General features: G+C 46.5%; 1 protein-coding gene across 10 annotated transcripts in view; it reads left to right on the forward strand.

Moving 5' to 3' along the window:
- OSBP2 (oxysterol binding protein 2) overlaps window positions 1-16,797 on the forward strand; it is a 371,738-nt gene that overhangs the window by 131,414 nt on the left and 223,527 nt on the right. The window contains exon 1 of one of the 10 annotated variants that reach the window (XM_048822250.2): window positions 1,167-1,265. The exons of 8 other annotated variants lie outside the window; for them this stretch is intronic. The gene's annotated coding sequence lies outside the window, so the exon portion shown is untranslated. Of the gene's footprint in view, window positions 1-1,166; window positions 1,266-6,327; window positions 6,452-16,797 lie in introns of those variants that run through there. One more of the 10 variants, XM_048822249.2, reaches the window with a different exon arrangement.

The following is a 16,797-nucleotide window of genomic DNA, read 5'->3' on the forward strand; positions in this document are numbered from 1 at the left end:
CCCAAAACTGGACACAGTACTCCAGATGAGGCCTCACCAATGTCGAATAGAGGGGAACGATCACGTCCCTCGATCTGCTCGCTATGCCCCTACTTATACATCCCAAAATGCCATTGGCCTTCTTGGCAACAAGGGCACACTGCTGACTCATATCCAGCTTTTCGTCCACTGTCACCCCTAGGTCCTTTTCCGCAGAACTTCTGCCTAGCCATTCGGTCCCTAGTCTGTAGCTGTGCATTGGGTTCTTCCGTCCTAAGTGCAGGACCCTGCACTTATCCTTATTGAACCTCATCAGATTTCTTTTGGCCCAATCCTCCAATTTGTCTAGGTCTTTCTGTATCCTATCCCTCCCCTCCAGCGTATCTACCACTCCTCCCAGTTTAGTATCATCCGCAAATTTGCTGAGAGTGCAATCCACACCATCCTCCAGATCATTTATGAAGATATTGAACAAAACCGGCCCCAGGACCGACCCTTGGGGTACTCCACTTGATACCGGCTGCCAACTAGATATGAAGCCATTGATCACTACCCGTTGAGCCCGACAATCTAGCCAGCTTTCTACCCACCTTATAGTGCATTCATCCAGCCCATACTTCCTTAACTTGCTGACAAGAATACTGTGGGAGACCGTGTCAAAAGCTTTGCTAAAGTCAAGAAACAATACATCCACTGCTTTCCCTTCATCCACAGAACCAGTAATCTCATCATAAAAGGCGATTAGATTAGTCAGGCATGACCTTCCCTTGGTGAATCCATGCTGGCTGTTTCTGATCACTTTCCTCTCATGCAAGTGCTTCAGGATTGATTCTTTGAGGACCTGCTCCATGATTTTTCCAGGGACTGAAGTGAGGCTGACTGGCCTGTAGTTCCCAGGATCCTCCTTCTTCCCTTTTTTAAAGATTGGCACTACATTAGCCTTTTTCCAGTCATCCGGGACTTCCCTGGTTCGCCACGAGTTTTCAAAGATAATGGCCAATGGCTCTGCAATCACAGCCGCCAATTCCTGGGTACCCTGGGTGATGGGTAGGGCATAAGGGCATTGAAGTCAATGGGAATCCCTAAAATGTCTAGATGGGTAGATAATGTCAGCTATTATTGCTGGTAGCAGAGACTGAAAACGGCTGGTGTCATGAGGGAAACAGAAAGCTCTGAGTGTGTTTAACTTTTACTAACTCTGAGTTGTGCCATCGAAGAAATAAGGCACTGTACTAACAGACGGCTGTGTTCATTTGGCAGAGCCCAGCAATCTGAAAGTTCACAAGGTAAGAGTCTTCTCCATGTGAAGAAACTGTGCAATGGAGATGAAAACACATGCACAGTGCCATCGTCTGTGTTGCTGTGCGTTTTGGTGAGCCAGTACGTTAGTGCATGCGGGGCTCTGGAGTAAAGGTGTTGCCACAAAATGTTCATAGTCAGACAGATTTTTTTTATTTTTAAACTCTGCAACCCATATTTTGTATTGTGAAATCACGTAAAAATGTTTTCTTGGTCATTTAGAGCATCACTTAGCGAGCTATTCTGATAAGGACAATATAAGCGGTAAGACTAGTGCATTAGGAATGATCAGTGCTATGGTGCCTTTGAATCTGAACTTCTTTGCTTTACAAAACTATGCTAACAAACTTTAAGGTTGCAAAGTCAAGCACTCAGAAGTTAGGAAATGTTACAAGTAAGCTTGCCCATGCAACGTCAGTTTAGCCCCCACATTTGTATGCAGCTTCGGGCTGGAGTATGCCCGGTACAGATGGAATGTTCAGATAATTTAGCTGCCCGACTCTGAAATCTCTACTGAGCATGTGCAAACTGAGATTTGCAGAGACTCATAAGTTGGCCAAATTTAGGCACATTTTCATGGGGACCACAAAAGGCACATCCGTGTCACACTGACATCTGTGCTCCAAAACAGGGAGACACTAAAGCTCCTCAGTGAAACACTTATAAGAATTTTTAATATGGGCAAAACAATACTTCTTCCTTTGTTCTTGGAAACCGCTGAACCATTTTAGATGAAACGTCTGAAAAAAGAATAAATCAACGCAAAATAAAAATAAAAATGCAACCACCACCACCAAATAAAACACATAGCCTGAAGCAGACACTCACTTGGAAAATTTCAGACCAAGTGGTTAAAGTTTGGCAATGTTATAAGCAACTGAAAATGAAGTCTTACCGTGGAAAACGTTAGGCAACAGTAGCTGTCGGTATGGGTACCCGCTCTGCCAACAGTATTAGAGCGCTTTTCAATGGTAGATTTCCGAGTGTTCTGCAAAGGTGGGAAAATGTTGCTATTTTCACGCGAGGGGCGGGAAGCTGAAAGCATAGAGTGGTTAAGTGACCTGTCCAAAGTGGTAGAGTTGGGAAGAGAGCACAGACCTCTGGACTTCCAGTCTAGCGCCCCGCCTCCTTTTTATAGCTTAAACGGAAGTGAGTCTTTTCAGTATCCTGTGAACAGGTGACATACACCTAGAATGGTGGCACCCCCATGACCCTGCACTCTTGTGTTCTGTTACAGCTTTGCCAGGCCTGCGTATGCACAGTAGATGGTGCTCAATAAGCTCAGGATGATGGGGCTGCTTTTAAACTGAAGGAGAAGATGAGGTGCCATTTTTCAGATGGACATATTTTCTTTCTGATACTTTGGTTAATCCATATCGCATTATCAGCACCCATAGGGCGACTGGATTTTATATGGGGAACACATACTGTTAGGTTTATCACCTTCTCTCTCCTTCCCCCCATCCCCAGCCTCCTTGTTTGTATTGTTCACCTGTTAAGTCTTTTCTTCTGGAATTTGGGACAGGAAGTGTCCACAACAGTGGTTCCCTTAACCCACCCAGCAATATTGTTAATCTGTCCAGCTATACTCTTAGCCCAGCAGAAGAATCTGTCCTCTCTTGGAGCCTCTCCTTCTGCCCCTCCACCCCCATGAACATGATACAGTTCTGTGGTGATCTAGAATCCTATTTTTGACATTTCCGACTCAAGGAATATTTCCAACACACCTCTGAACAACATACTAACCCACAGAGACCCTCCTACCAAGACTACAAAAAGAAGGATTCTAGGTGGACTCCTCCTGAAGGTCGAAACAACAGAGTGGACTTCCGACGTGCACGGGCTGAAATTGTGGAAAAGCAGCATCACTTGCCCCATAACCTCAGCCGTGCAGAACACAATGCCATCCACAGCCTCAGAAACAACTCTGACATCATAATCAAAAAGGCTGACAAAGGAGGTGCTGTCGTCATCATGAATAGGTCGGAATATGAACAAGAGGCTGCTAGGCAGCTCTCCAACACCACTTTCTACAAGCCATTACCCTCTGATCCCACTGAGGGTTACCAAAAGAAAATACACCATCTGCTCAAGAAACTCCCTGAAAAAGCACAAGAACAAATCGGCACAGACACACCCCTGGAACCCCAAGCAGGGGTATTCTATCTGCTACCCAAGATCCATAAACCTGGAAATCCTGGACGCCCCCTCATCTCAGGCATTGGCACCCTGACAGCAGGATTGTCTGGCTAGGTGGACTCCCTCCTCAGGCCCCACGCTACCAGCACTCCCAGCTATCTTCGAGACACCACTGACTTCCTGAGGAAACTACAATCCATCGGTGATCTTCCTGAAAACACCATCCTGGCCACGATGGATGTAGAAGCCCTCTACACCAACATTCCACACAAAGATGGACTACAAGCCGTCAGGAACAGTATCCCCGATAATGTCACGGCAAACCTGGTGGCTGAACTTTGTGACTTTGTCCTCACCCATAACTATTTCACATTTGGGGACAATGTATACCTTCAAATCAGCGGCACTGCTATGGGTACCCGCATGGCCCCACAGTATGCCAACATTTCTATGGCTGACTTAGAACAACGCTTCCTCAGTTCTCGTCCCCTAATGCCCCTACTCTACTTGCTCTACATTGATGACCTCTTCATCATCTGGACCCATGGAAAAGAAGCCCTTGAGGAATTCCACCATGATTTCAACAATTTCCATCCCACCATCAACCTCAGCCTGGTCCAGTCCACACAAGAGATCCACTTCCTGGACACTATGGTGCTAGTAAGCGACGGTCACATAAACACCACCCTATACCGGAAACCTACTGACCGCTATGCCTACCTACATACCTCCAGCTTTCACTCAGACCACACCACACGATCCATTGTCTACAGCCAAGCTCTACAATACAACCGCATTTGCTCCAACCCCTCAGACAGAGACAAACACCTACAAGATCTCTATCAAGCATTCTTACAACTACAGTACCCACCTGCTGAAGTGAAGAAACAGATTGACAGAGCCAGAAGAGTACCCAGAAGTTACGTACTCCAGGACAGGCCCAACAAAGAAAATAACAGAACGCCACTAGCCGTCACCTTCAGCCCCCAACTAAAACCTCTCCAACGCATCATCAAGGATCTACAACCTATCCTGAAGGATGACCCAACACTCTCACAAATCTTGGGAGACAGGCCAGTCCTTGCTTACAGACAGCCCCCCAACCTGAAACAAATACTCAGCAGCAACCACACACCACACAACAGAACCACTAACCCAGGAACCTATCCTTGCAGCAAAGCCCGTTGCCAACTGTGTCCACATATCTATTCAGGGGACACCATCACATCAGCCACACGATCAGAGGCTTGTTCACCTGCACATCTACCAATGTGATATATGCCATCATGTGCCAGCAATGTCCCTCTGCCATGTACATTGGGCAAACTGGACAGTCTCTACTTAAAAGAATAAATGGATGCAAATCAGATGTCAAGAATTATAATGTTCAAAAACCAGTCGGAGAACACTTCAATCTCTTTGGTTACTCGATTACAGACCTAAAAGTGGCAATTCTTCAACAAAAAGACTTCAAAAACAGACCCAATGAGAGACTGCTGAATTGGAATTAATTTGCAAACTGGATACAATTAACTTAGGCTTGAATAAAGACTGGGAGTGGATGGGTCATTACACAAAGTAAAACTATTTCCCCATGTTTATTTCCTCCTCCCCCCCGTTGTTCCTCAGATGTTCTTGTCAACTGCTGGAAATGGCCCACCTTGATTATCACTACAAAATGTTTTTCCCCCCTTCCCCCCCCCCCGCTCTCTTGCTGGTAATAACTCACCTTACCTGATCACTCTCGTTACAGCGTGTATGGTAACGCCCATTGTTTCATGTTCTCTGTGTATATAAATCTCCCCACTGTATTTTTCACTGCATGCATCCAATGAAGTGAGCTGTAGCTCACGAAAGCTTATGCTCAAATAAATTGGTTAGTCTCTAAGGTGCCACAAGTACTCCTTTTCTTTTTTTGTTGTTTCTTATGTGTCTGTAGAATGCCTAGCACAATAGGCCCACCCAGTTTTGTGGTCTTTATGTGCTACCACAATATAAATATCAAAAACAACAGTAATTAGTAATAACAATACAGATGCTAAATGAATTTTTGCACATATTTCACACATTAATTGGAGTGATAGCTTAATTCTAAAGGGTTAATTTTTAGTTGATAACTGCAGAAGGCCAGGACATTTTGAAGCGATGAAATTATATTGGCAAAGTTTGCTGCCAGCAGCAGCCCATCTTTCAACTGCTGGTTTATCAGATTTCTAAAGCTTTAGGATACAGGCAAATGTTTCCTTTATAAATAGACTTGAAGACCTTGTCTTGTGTTCTGGGCCCTGCATTTTAACAATGTGTGACCCTGGCCTGGCTGAGAATTGGAGAGCTGTCTTGTGCCTTGCTGCTTTGTCGCTGAGGTTCATTATATCATGAAAACTAGGAGATCTTGAAGTCATTGGAGTAGTTAAGTGAAGAGACACCAGTTTGTTGTCTGCTAGACTTTGTATTCCCTTAGCACAGACTGAGTCTAGGTGGGGCGAAGAATGCCTCGAGGCGTGGACTCTTGCAGCATGAGCTGTGTGCTAAGGCTCTGTCTGAGCCTCAGACTGCTCTCTCTCCTTTGTGGGGTGGGGAGGGGGAATAAAAGGGAAAATACATAATTGGAGCATGGAGTTTCCACATTTCTCGGCTTTTTCAGAGTCTTTTGGGGCTGCTGCTGGTGATCTCCCTGATGTGCAAATGACAGACTAAGCTGCCTCTTCTCCTTGAGTTTGTAGCTGTGGTTTTTTGGAGGCTTGGTTGGCAGCTGTCCCTGGTGCTGATCTGATCTGAGCTCTCCTGGGTAGGGATTGGTTGGAGCTGCCTGCAGATTCAGTCCAGAGATTAGCTGGATCTCTCAGCAAACAGGCAGGGGCTGTAGATCAAATGCAAACAGGCAGCAAGATGACCTGAGAGGGAGAGGGAGAGAAAGAAAACGCGGGAGCAGCGTGGCAGGAGGAGGCGTGCGGTGTCGCTCCAGCTGCTAGTGTTGCAAGAACCTCCAGTGCCCCTGCACCCACTGAGGCAGAACCAGCACCAGAACCACTGGGTAAGTAAAGAGATTGCTTTTCACTTCCACTCCCAGCTTCCCTCCAAGAGCACAGAGCACAGGGGGATGTGATGGGATCCCCCTCCCCTACAGCCCACTCTTCCCTTGGACTCCTGTGGTGACAGCTGTGCCCACTGCCTGGAGCCTCTGCTGAGCACTCTGAGGGGAAAGGGACCAAGAGGTGCTGAGCGTGCTTACTGCATCCTCTCCTGAATGGGGGATGGTCAGCGTCTAGCCATGCAGGGTGCAGCTTACCAGGACATAGAAGGGATGGGGGGAGGGGGCGCAGCTTCCCTGAGCTCTGGATAAAGGGGCGTCTTCCTGACTGACATTTATTACCAGTCTAGACACCAAACCCATTCACCTTCCCCTGCAATGAGATGAGTAACGGGCTTTTACTTGCCAGTCAAAGAAATGACACCCTGGGCAAGGAGGCAAGTGAATTTTGCCAGGCTGGGTTAATTGATCTGGGATACAGAGATGAACTAGAAAAGCTCTGGGTCTCATTATGGCACAGCCACATTTCATTGGCCAGGCTCAGGCTGGATGTCCTAGGGCTGCGACGGGGCTCTGGGTGTTGTGGGCAGGGAGAGAGAAGGCATTGGGGCTGCTAATAACTTCAGTGCCCCCCCCCCCCATGCAAACTTGATTTTTAAATTCAAATTGGTCCAGTGTATATGTATAAAACACCAGCGTCCCCTGAGCCTGGAGACTGCCTCTGAGTAACTACTCCTCAGTCTCCCTGTGAAACTGGACCGCACAAGAAGTGCTGAGTCTCCTGTGCCCCCAAGCCTCCCCCCTCCTGCCATCCATCCATGGGGGAGACGTGTCTAAACCTCATGGGTCACCTCTGCCTGCGGCCCCATCAGAGTGAGGTCTCCATCACCTGGCAAGGTCAGACAGAAAGACAAACGAGCCAACCTCTGGGGGTTGTTACTGCCTGCTGCCAAGACAAAGAGCTTGGAAGGGCTTACTCTGCTGGGGAGATTGGACAGGAGATGCGAGGGGGAGTGGAGGGGGGCGAGTATGCACACTGCCAGCACTGGCTATTGAGATCTTTAGTTCCTGCGGCTCAGACAGGTTCCTAGACAAACGATGCCTTTATTTTAACCCGCTCATTGTGACACAGGCAGCATGTTTTGACAGGCACATTCCAGCAGACTCCAGGCAACTGCAATTTACGTTTCAGTTTGTTTGTTAAATCAAGTGGATTTTAAATTATGGTGGTTCCAGCATCTGATTCTTCAGGCTGCTGCCTGGACCCTCCTCGTGGGTTTGGGAGAATTGAGAAGCTGTATAAAATTGTGTATTGATTTTAAGGTTTGTACAGCGAAGGGAGTGCTGTCATGCTGGCCGGACTTGTCTGAAAAGAACTGGTTAGAATTACTGTGTAAAACAAGCCTTCACATTTTTCTGATCCGATGATGTCAATGTCTCTGTTTTCCAGTAGTCTGTCGGACAATAGCGGAGATGTTGGTTGGAGCTGAGAAAACCTACTGCTTAATATTGTGCTGCATTAGTTTTGGGTGTTTGGTATTTATGTGACATTTCTGAGGCTTGGACCCTGGCTGGTTAGGTGAATAGTTAGAAATGAACAGAGCATCCAAAGGAAAGAAATGTATTCAGATGTTCTCCTTGTCGCACAGTTAGGCAACTGCAATTATTTTTAAATTTTAATTTAATAAAATTTCTTAAATCATGGGATTTTTGCTGTATTAATTCTGGACAAAACTGGCTAATATCAAAATATTACTAAAGCGTATATCACACCACTATTATTTAATAATTATTAATAAAGATCTGCCAGTTGTGTTTGGGAGTGTTGGCTAGCTACGTTGCAGGAGCTACTTGACCTGCACTCTCTGGAGCAGGCGTGGTGTGTTGCAGTTCCTGGCTGCATATAAACCGATTTAAAACAATGTCAGACTCCTCCATTGGTCACATGACAGTCACATTGTCCAGTGTATCTGAAGAAAAGCACCTCCCTGTTTTTAATCCAGAGTTAAAGTGCAGTGACAGATTTCTTTTGCCTTTGGTGCCTGGGCCCCTAACATTTTGGTTGAGCAAAAGGAACCTGTATGATTAGATTTTGCTGCTTTTTAATCTTTAAATAATAAATTACCTGAATTAGAGAGAACATTTGAATAGTGCTATTAGACATTCACAGTAGATTTCTGTACATCTGGCAGGGGGCAGAAAGCTCACACTGTTTTAAGGAGGCATTCAGGGGAGGGAAATTTTAGATATGGGGGGTGGGGAAATGAAAGATCCTCCGGTGCTCCTGATGCTGTGATTTAAAATCAGAGAACAGTGAACATTTAAGGTCCATAGCACTGAACTTTCCACTTTGTTAAAACTCTGTTAGTCCAGAATTTTATTTTTCTTACTGTCATGTGCAGAATAATTTGCTTAAGACTTTTTAAAAATGTAATTCTAATGCAGGTAGTGAGTCTGTGAATTGCTAACTACTTCATGCATGGTTCTCAGTGAATGACTACTTGGCCTTTGGATGCTATGATGAAATATATGAATGAACGTTTTATTCATGGAGGACATTGTTCTTCAAAGACTGATATATGTTGCTGTAGAATGTCAATATTTCATCCCCTTTTCAAGAAGACAATAAAAATCTGTCTTCTGTACTGTCAACGTCTATTGATCCATGTGAAGCATTGATACCTTTGGGGAACAGAGACCTGCATTTTAATGCCAGATTCCAGTGACAAGAAGACAAATATTCAAAGCCATTCCCAGTCAGAAAGCCGCTGATGTGTTACTTGTCAGCTTTTCATGGTGTGAAGGAGGGGTGGTGACTCCCTAGTTCAAGTCTTTAAGTTCTGTTTTCATTATTTGATAGTAAGCTATGAATGACAACACAATATGTTGCTGTGCATTTTCTCTGGGGCCGTTCCTGTCTCACCTTTTGCAGTGGTTCTGTGCATTTTAATTCACTGCACCGAGGCCCGGCTGACCAGAGCAAAGCTAGGCCTTAATCCAGACCTGGGCAAACTACGGCCTGTGGGCCACATCCGGCCCGTGGGACCGTCCTTCCTGCGGGACTGTCCTGCCCCGGCCCCTGAGCTCCTGGCCTGGGAGGCTAGTCCCCAGCCCCTCCCCTGCTGTTCCCCCTCCCCCACAGCCCCGCCACTGAGTGGCGCAATGCTCTGGGCTGTGGGGCTGCAGAGCCTGGCCTGACCCGGTGCTCTGTGCTGCGTGGCACAGCTTCCTGTCCTGGTGCAGCTGCCCCCCAGCCACTGGTGCTCCAGGCAGTGAGGTAAGGGGGCAGGGAACGGGGCAGGGGGAGGGTGTGGATAGAGGGCAGGGGAGTTCAGGGAGTGGTCAGGGGCAGGGGTCCTGGGTGGGGGACATTCAGGAAGGAGAAGGAGAGTTGGATGGGGTGATGGTGGGCAGTTAGGGGTGGGGGGCAGTTAGGGGCCAGAGGTCTGGGGGCGGTCAGGGAGAAGGGGTGGTTGGATGGGGCGGTGGGGGGCAGTTAGGGGTGGGGGGTCCGGAGGCAGTTAGGGGACCGAGAGCGGGGGGGTGGATGGGGCAGAGGTCCCTGGGGGACCGTCAGGGAACAGGGGGGGTTGGATGGGGCAGGAGTCCCCAAGGGGCCATCAGGGGGCGAGAAGCAGGGGGGGTCGGATGGGGGCGGGAGCCGGGCCATGCCTAGCTCTTTGGGGAGGCACAGCCTCCCCTAACCGGCCCTCCATACAATTTCAGAAACCCGATGCGGCCTTCAGGCCAAAAAGTTTGCCTGCTTCTGCCTTTATCTGTGTTTGTCGGTGCATTGCGGTCAGGGTCCAGTCCTGCTCCTGTTGAAATCAATAGCAAAACCTCCCATTGACTTTGATGAAGAAAGACCAGGGTCCTATCAGACAAACTACAAGAACACAGCTAGATACAGATTGTCTGTACAGTCCATCTGCTTAGCAGTTTATAGTCCATAAATATGTAAAACGTGATCCTAGGCAATTTACACTGCTAAAGAGCAGGCATAAGAGAAGCATACATGACTTTAGAAACGTTATGTACTAATAAAAGATCTGTCCTTTAGCTCCTCAGGATCCCAAGCTGGGAGAAGGGTTATTTTATTCCGTTTATCCTCATCAGTAGGGTGAATTTCGTGTTTGTTAGTCATGCAAAACCGATGTAGCAAGGACGACTGTCTATCCACCATTGATCCCATGGGAGCAGGATACAGCCCACAGGCATTTTTGTCATTCTGGTGTTGCTCTTTGAATTAAAGAAAGTCAGCTAGGGAGGGTAACAAGGAGAGAATCCACCCTCTTCCCCCAGGCAACTGGACTTGAGGAAAAGCAAGTAAGTAGTTTTATCTCTGGTATAAAACTAATTCAAGGCCTTCCATGTGTCTGCCTAGCTGGGCCAACAGAGAGCTGAGATTTTCTCCTTTGACTTCCTATGTGACCCTGGGCAAGTCACTTCGGCCCCCATGTTCTAGGGTGACTCCTGCTTCTGAGTGTCTCAGGTTTTGGGTAGACAGCTTGAGACTTTCAGAGGTGCTGAGCACCCACACATTCCATTAGCTGAAGTTGGAGCCAAGGATGCTTGTGAGCTCTGAGAATCAAGCCCCAGTATCGCAAGCTGGGCATCTCAGAATTAATACAACCAAAGTCAAAGGCCTTCTCTCGAAAATGTGGGCCTGCCCTTTCTTCTGCCTCTGTTGCCACTTCTGTAATATGAAATAATGCCTCTGTCATGGGGGTGGGTGGGAGGCCTAAATCATGAGTGTTTGCCACACACTTTGTGTTTGTAAGACACTCTGAGGGCTGAGATGGAAGATGCTTGAGAAGGACAAAGTATTATTAGCATTGTAAGACCTGGAGTGTTGGAGCTATTTTTAAGATTGACCTTTTTAAACCAATGTGTAGAAAGAAATTACCTACCACAGAATACTGACATAAACCTGCATTGTTCTTTTCCACCGATGTATATTAAGTATATGCTGCCTCAGCTGAGAAAGGTCAAACCAAACCTCCAAAATCTCCCTTTCTCTCATGGCTTTTCATATCTGCATATGTGGGTTTGAGTCTCAAGTTTCCTGACCATGGCTTAACAATCAAGTTGACTGTGAAGAGGAGATGCCTGTGAGTGGGAGGAGATGAATGGGGTTTGTGGCCATATCCCTTTAGGTTTGTGACATGCGTATCATACAGCTGCGCTGCTTCGTTACTGAAATGCTTGCTTTCTTGCAGATCGTCTGATTGAAGCTGACTTATTGGTTAGGAGTGAATGATGGGGCTGTGCATAATTAAATACAGATTATATGCAGGCTGGAATGATTGGAGAAGGACGATTCCAAGCAGACCCCTGACTAAAAATGTGTTGGACAGTGATACTCAGACCTCAGTGGTTCAGGAGCCAAATTAGCAATCAACATTACTCAGCAGGGCCACAGCAGTGTGAATTCATTGCTTCATAGCACTGTACATTCAGTCACGCAGTGTTTTAGCATCATGTGCTGCAAAGAGCTGCAGGAGACATGTTAACAGCCACTTGCAGCTTGAGAGCCTCACTCTGAGTACCACTGATCTAGGACATTAGTCTTCTAAATACACCCTGACTGTACCAGTGGAGACTGCATGACTCACAAAAAAAAATCTGAACCCCCATTCTTTTCAGTTCACGACAGCAGCGATTGTTGCTTAGGGCATTTCTTGGGAGGAAGGTATAGCCTATGGAACGTTCACCAAGAGGTGATTATAGCTGCTTATACGTTACTTCTCTATGATTTAAAAGGACCTGTTCAAATTACTGGCAAAAGTGACCTCTCCCAGATTGTTTCCACTACGGATGGAGAAGTGAAATAGTGCGCTGGCCCACAACTGTGGGTCAGGTTTAGAGATGTTAGTCATGTTTCTTAGAGTACTTCTGGAGGGCACTCAGCTGCTATGGCAATGAGGGCAGTATAAGAACCTGCATACAATAGAATAGAAGATCCTGCTGCATGAGGGAAGGAAGACATTGCCACTATTTTGAGGATGTTTATTTGCTAACTTAATAGGTGGAATGACAGGACTGTAGGCTCTAAAGATGCAGAGCCATCCTGCTGACTCACCCCAGCAGTCAGACTAGGTGGGTCTCATTAGCTCTAAACCAGGAGTTTAAAAGGTTGAGAGTCTCTCTGAAGTAAATGGAACAAGGGGCCCTGTAAGGAGGAATGCTAGGAATAGCCAGACACAGGAGGGAGTGCATATTGAGCTTTGTGTTTGTATAGGTTAACAAGAAATACCCTCCCAACCACAGGCACTGTATAGTTCTGTGAAAATGAAGTCTTGGAAATTCTCTCTAGCCATGTAAAGTTTATGTAGTTTGTCTTGTAGGGATAGATAATGGGGTGAGAAGACCACCTATCTTTAAGGTTGCACAACACTTCATAGAATCATAGAATATCAGGGTTGGAAGGGACCTCAGGAGGTCATCTAGTCCAACCCCCTGCTCAAAGCAGGACCAATCCCCAACTAAATCATCCCAGCCAGGGCTATCTCAAGCCTGACCTTAAAAACTGTATGTGATGATATAATTTCAGCCTGTGTCATAATGCAGGTGCCTACGGGGGGCAAATTAATGTTTTACAGGCAACCTTAATTCTGGCATTTCCTATCTTTTGAGTGCTTGACTTTGCAGCCTTTATGTTTTTTTTAGAGAGTGTTTTGTGTCTAATATATATTCATGTGGATGCATAGCTGTTTGAGAATTCAGTGAATAGTACTATAGTAATAATGCACACCAGCTGGTACGTCTGTCCTCCAATATCCCTAAGAAACTTACATATTTAACAGAGAGAGAGAGGGAGCCAGTGCTGCAAGCGGGTGGTCCTGACTCATAGTAGGGCATCTCATGCGAGTCAGGGCTGGCAGGATCAGGCTAATAGGGATCACCTTGTCCCCCACAGAAATGCAGTCACCGTGTGGAGGGGAGGGGGCAGCTGCTTAATTGTGCGCAGGGACTCTACATAGCAATTTAGAACAGATAGTGAAGATGGTTTGCTTCTTACTGTGTCCTGCTGAAGCTACAGGGAGAAATTAGGTTGAGGGATTATAATGAATTGAACTGGAATTTAGTCTGTTTTAACAAACATAATCTTATTAAATGTGCTACATTCCTTTTCCTTAATTGAGCACTTGTTTTGTTTGCGGGTATTGAAGGACATACATTCGGGTAAATAAAAATGTAAGAAATATGACACAGTCCTGAGGTGTCAGGTGGACGGTGACAGTGTCATTAAAAAGACATGGCCAGGAGACAATCGACATACAAATCATATGCAAAAATGCTGCTACCTGAGTTAGGAATCACACTTTGGACTATGAAAACTGAAAGGACGTTTGTTACTCTAGTTTCCTTCCTCTCTGAATTTCACCTGCCTCGGGGAATGAAACCAGACTAGAGACAAAAGTGAGACTGAACAGTCTCTAGTTTCACTTCTGTTTCTCTCCTACACTAGGACCATCTTTGGGATGCAAACACTACATTTCCCCATGTTTATTCCCCCCCCACACACACACTGTTCCTCACATGTTCTGTCAACTGTTGGAAATTGCCCACCTTGATGACCACTACAAAAGGTTTTTTTTCTCTCCTGCTGGTAATAGCTCACCTTACCTGATCACTCTCATTACAATCTGTATGGTAACACCCATTGTTTCATGTTCTCTGTGTATATAAAATCTCCCCACTGTATTTTCCACTGAATGTATCCGATGAAGTGAGCTGTAGCTCACGAAAGCTTATGCGCAAATAAATTGGTTAGTCTCTAAGGTGCCACAAGTCCTCCTTTTCTTTTTGCGGATACAGACTAACACGGCTGCTACTCTGAAACTACAAATGAATGTTTACATTCAAAAGACCAACATGCTTTCCTTGAAATAATAAAAAAAACCTCTCTCAAAACTACTGCTATTATTAACAAAACCTAAAATTAGAGCTGGTGACTCCAGCTGGCTGTGCTTTTTTGAATAGTTTTTATTAATAATAAATGTTTCTATTGTAGGTATTATAATTAGCTCATGAATGAATCCATGATGCTTGTAACGAGAAGCAAAGCGTGGTATTCTTTTAATGTATTTTGTCAGGGTCTCTCTCTGATAATTCCCCTCTTCGCTCATGCCTGCAGTTGTGGGATCTTCTAGCTTGGAATTTCACCCATTGGCAGAAAACCTGTTTTGTGTTCTGACTCCCAGTGCATGCATTAGATGAGATGTGGCTGGACAGCAGTGTACCCAGCTCTCTTCCTAAGGAGGCCTGTGCTCACTGTCATGCCCTTGGGCTCCTGCAGCTCTGTTTTCGCTTGGGGTTTGGTTTGTCATGTCTGCCCTGTTGCGCCCCCTGCTAGCCAAGCATGGCTCTGCTACTCCCTGCCTCAATTTCTCCTTCACAGGTTCCCAGGAATAATCCAGAGATTTATATCCAATACCAACCCCTTTTCTTGTGGACTGGGTCATTAATCCAAGGTAAAGTCAAACCCAAAGCAAAGTCTCTGCCACATCTCCTGCCCCATCTCCCACTGGGCACAGCCCTTCCTTCCTGAGGTCTGTCTGACTCCAGGCCTCTCCACTAGGAACAATTTTCAGCCCTCCCAGACCCTGCTCAGTCTCCACCATCACCTTCCCCTGAGTGCCTCCATTCTCAGTCCTGTGGTGTCTCCCCTTTCCAGTCAGGGGTTGCACAGGTCTCCTTCTGGACTCTCAGCTACTGTTCTCCCTAGCTGCTGTCTCTCCCTTTAGCCCAGCTGGGCAGCAGGTAATTATCCATAGGTGTACTGGACCCCCCGCACCCTCTGAAAAGGCCCAGACACCCTGGGACAAGGTTTAACTGGTGAATTTGGATTCTCCCTTCACCCTGGTTGCGTGAAAGGGCCTTCCCCTTGCTGGTTGTGTGGTTCTGTGAGCCACCAGCCGATCCGGGAGCTGTGCCTTTCAGAGGAGAGAGGAGTGAAAGGAAAAGTGTTCATTAGAATCTGCTAATTTGGGTTCCCAGAGCTGTTGGCTTTGGGAGCAGCAGCTCCTTGTTTTCCTGTCTCTGTGGAATTCTTGGTAGTGCCTCCTTCCTTTTTGCCTGCAGTAATGCATAGCTGTTACACAGCACTTCTCGTCCTTGGTTCTCACAGGGTTTTCCAAAGGAGAAACTGGAGGCCAGGGAGACAAAGGGACTTGCCAGAGTTATACAGCAGGTCACCACTAGTTAGACTCCAGGTCTCCTGACTTCCAGAACAGTGCCCTATTCACTGGCCCAGCCTGGAGAACCTTCACTTCATTGGTGGTGTGTGGAGGGTAGCCAGGACAGTCCGCCCCCTGCCAGAGCTGGGATTCAAATACCAAGTCTTGGGCACAGGAGAAAGTGAGTTTGCCAGGTGTCTGCCCACTGTGAGTCTTTGTGCGGATCATGCCAGATGGTGTGGCACGAATGATCTCTGCTGAATTGGGATGATGTAGGTCAGGCTTGAAGTGCGTTGGTGCCGCGCTGTGGAAAGGTTGCACAGAACCTGCCTGCTTCCTGCTTGGTTTTATCTAGTGGAGGCCACACCAAATTCACAGGAAAGAAGAAAGACCAAATGTGCGATTAGGAGCGCCAGAGGAGGTGGGTTTCCCTTCCTAGGCACTGCTGCTCATCATCCTTCGCTCCGCCTTTGCCACTTCTGCCGGTCTTCCCACTGATTCTTTACTGTCTCTGCTGGGTCAGCTGGTGGTTCGCATTCACTCCTGCCTACCCATTTCCCCTCTACTGCATAATAGTAAACCTCGTTCCTGATAAACCACGTGCTTGCCACATTTCTGAAATTTCATCAGCAGGAGGCAGATGAAGCAAAATGTGGCAGAATGCTTAAAATGTCACAGTGCTAAACAAACAAGCCAACAACCTTCACAAAATGCACTAAAGATCCACTAAGATATTACCTCTGAAATACACATCATAAGATTCCAGTTTTGCCTTGAACATTTGGAGGAACAAAACCAGCACGTTTTCCTCCCATACTGTTCATCTGTGTGAGATCCTCACTTCAAAGCCCACTATATACATTGTGCCGCTAAAATTTCTGTTTATGACAGAGTGAATTATATCCAGAGTCAAAACCAAAATATGTGTTCAAAGGAACCGACAAAGTAAAAATCCCACTGCTCTCTGAAGTTATTTTGCCTTCTATTGTTACAAGTAACCCCTACGATTACTAGATCTGACAGAGATCAGAGGAACAAATTATTCTCTGGTTTGCCATTTTGCTTGCTTAGTGCACTGGACAGCTCTTTGTGTATAGTCAGTTTCCATTTCCCCCCGCCCGGCCACCCTCAAGATGGTCCCTTTTTGTTTTGATGGGTCTTTCACAC

Source organism: Caretta caretta, chromosome 15 (assembly GCF_965140235.1).
Source record: "Caretta caretta isolate rCarCar2 chromosome 15, rCarCar1.hap1, whole genome shotgun sequence".
In the NCBI taxonomy this organism is placed as follows: domain Eukaryota; kingdom Metazoa; phylum Chordata; order Testudines; family Cheloniidae; genus Caretta; species Caretta caretta.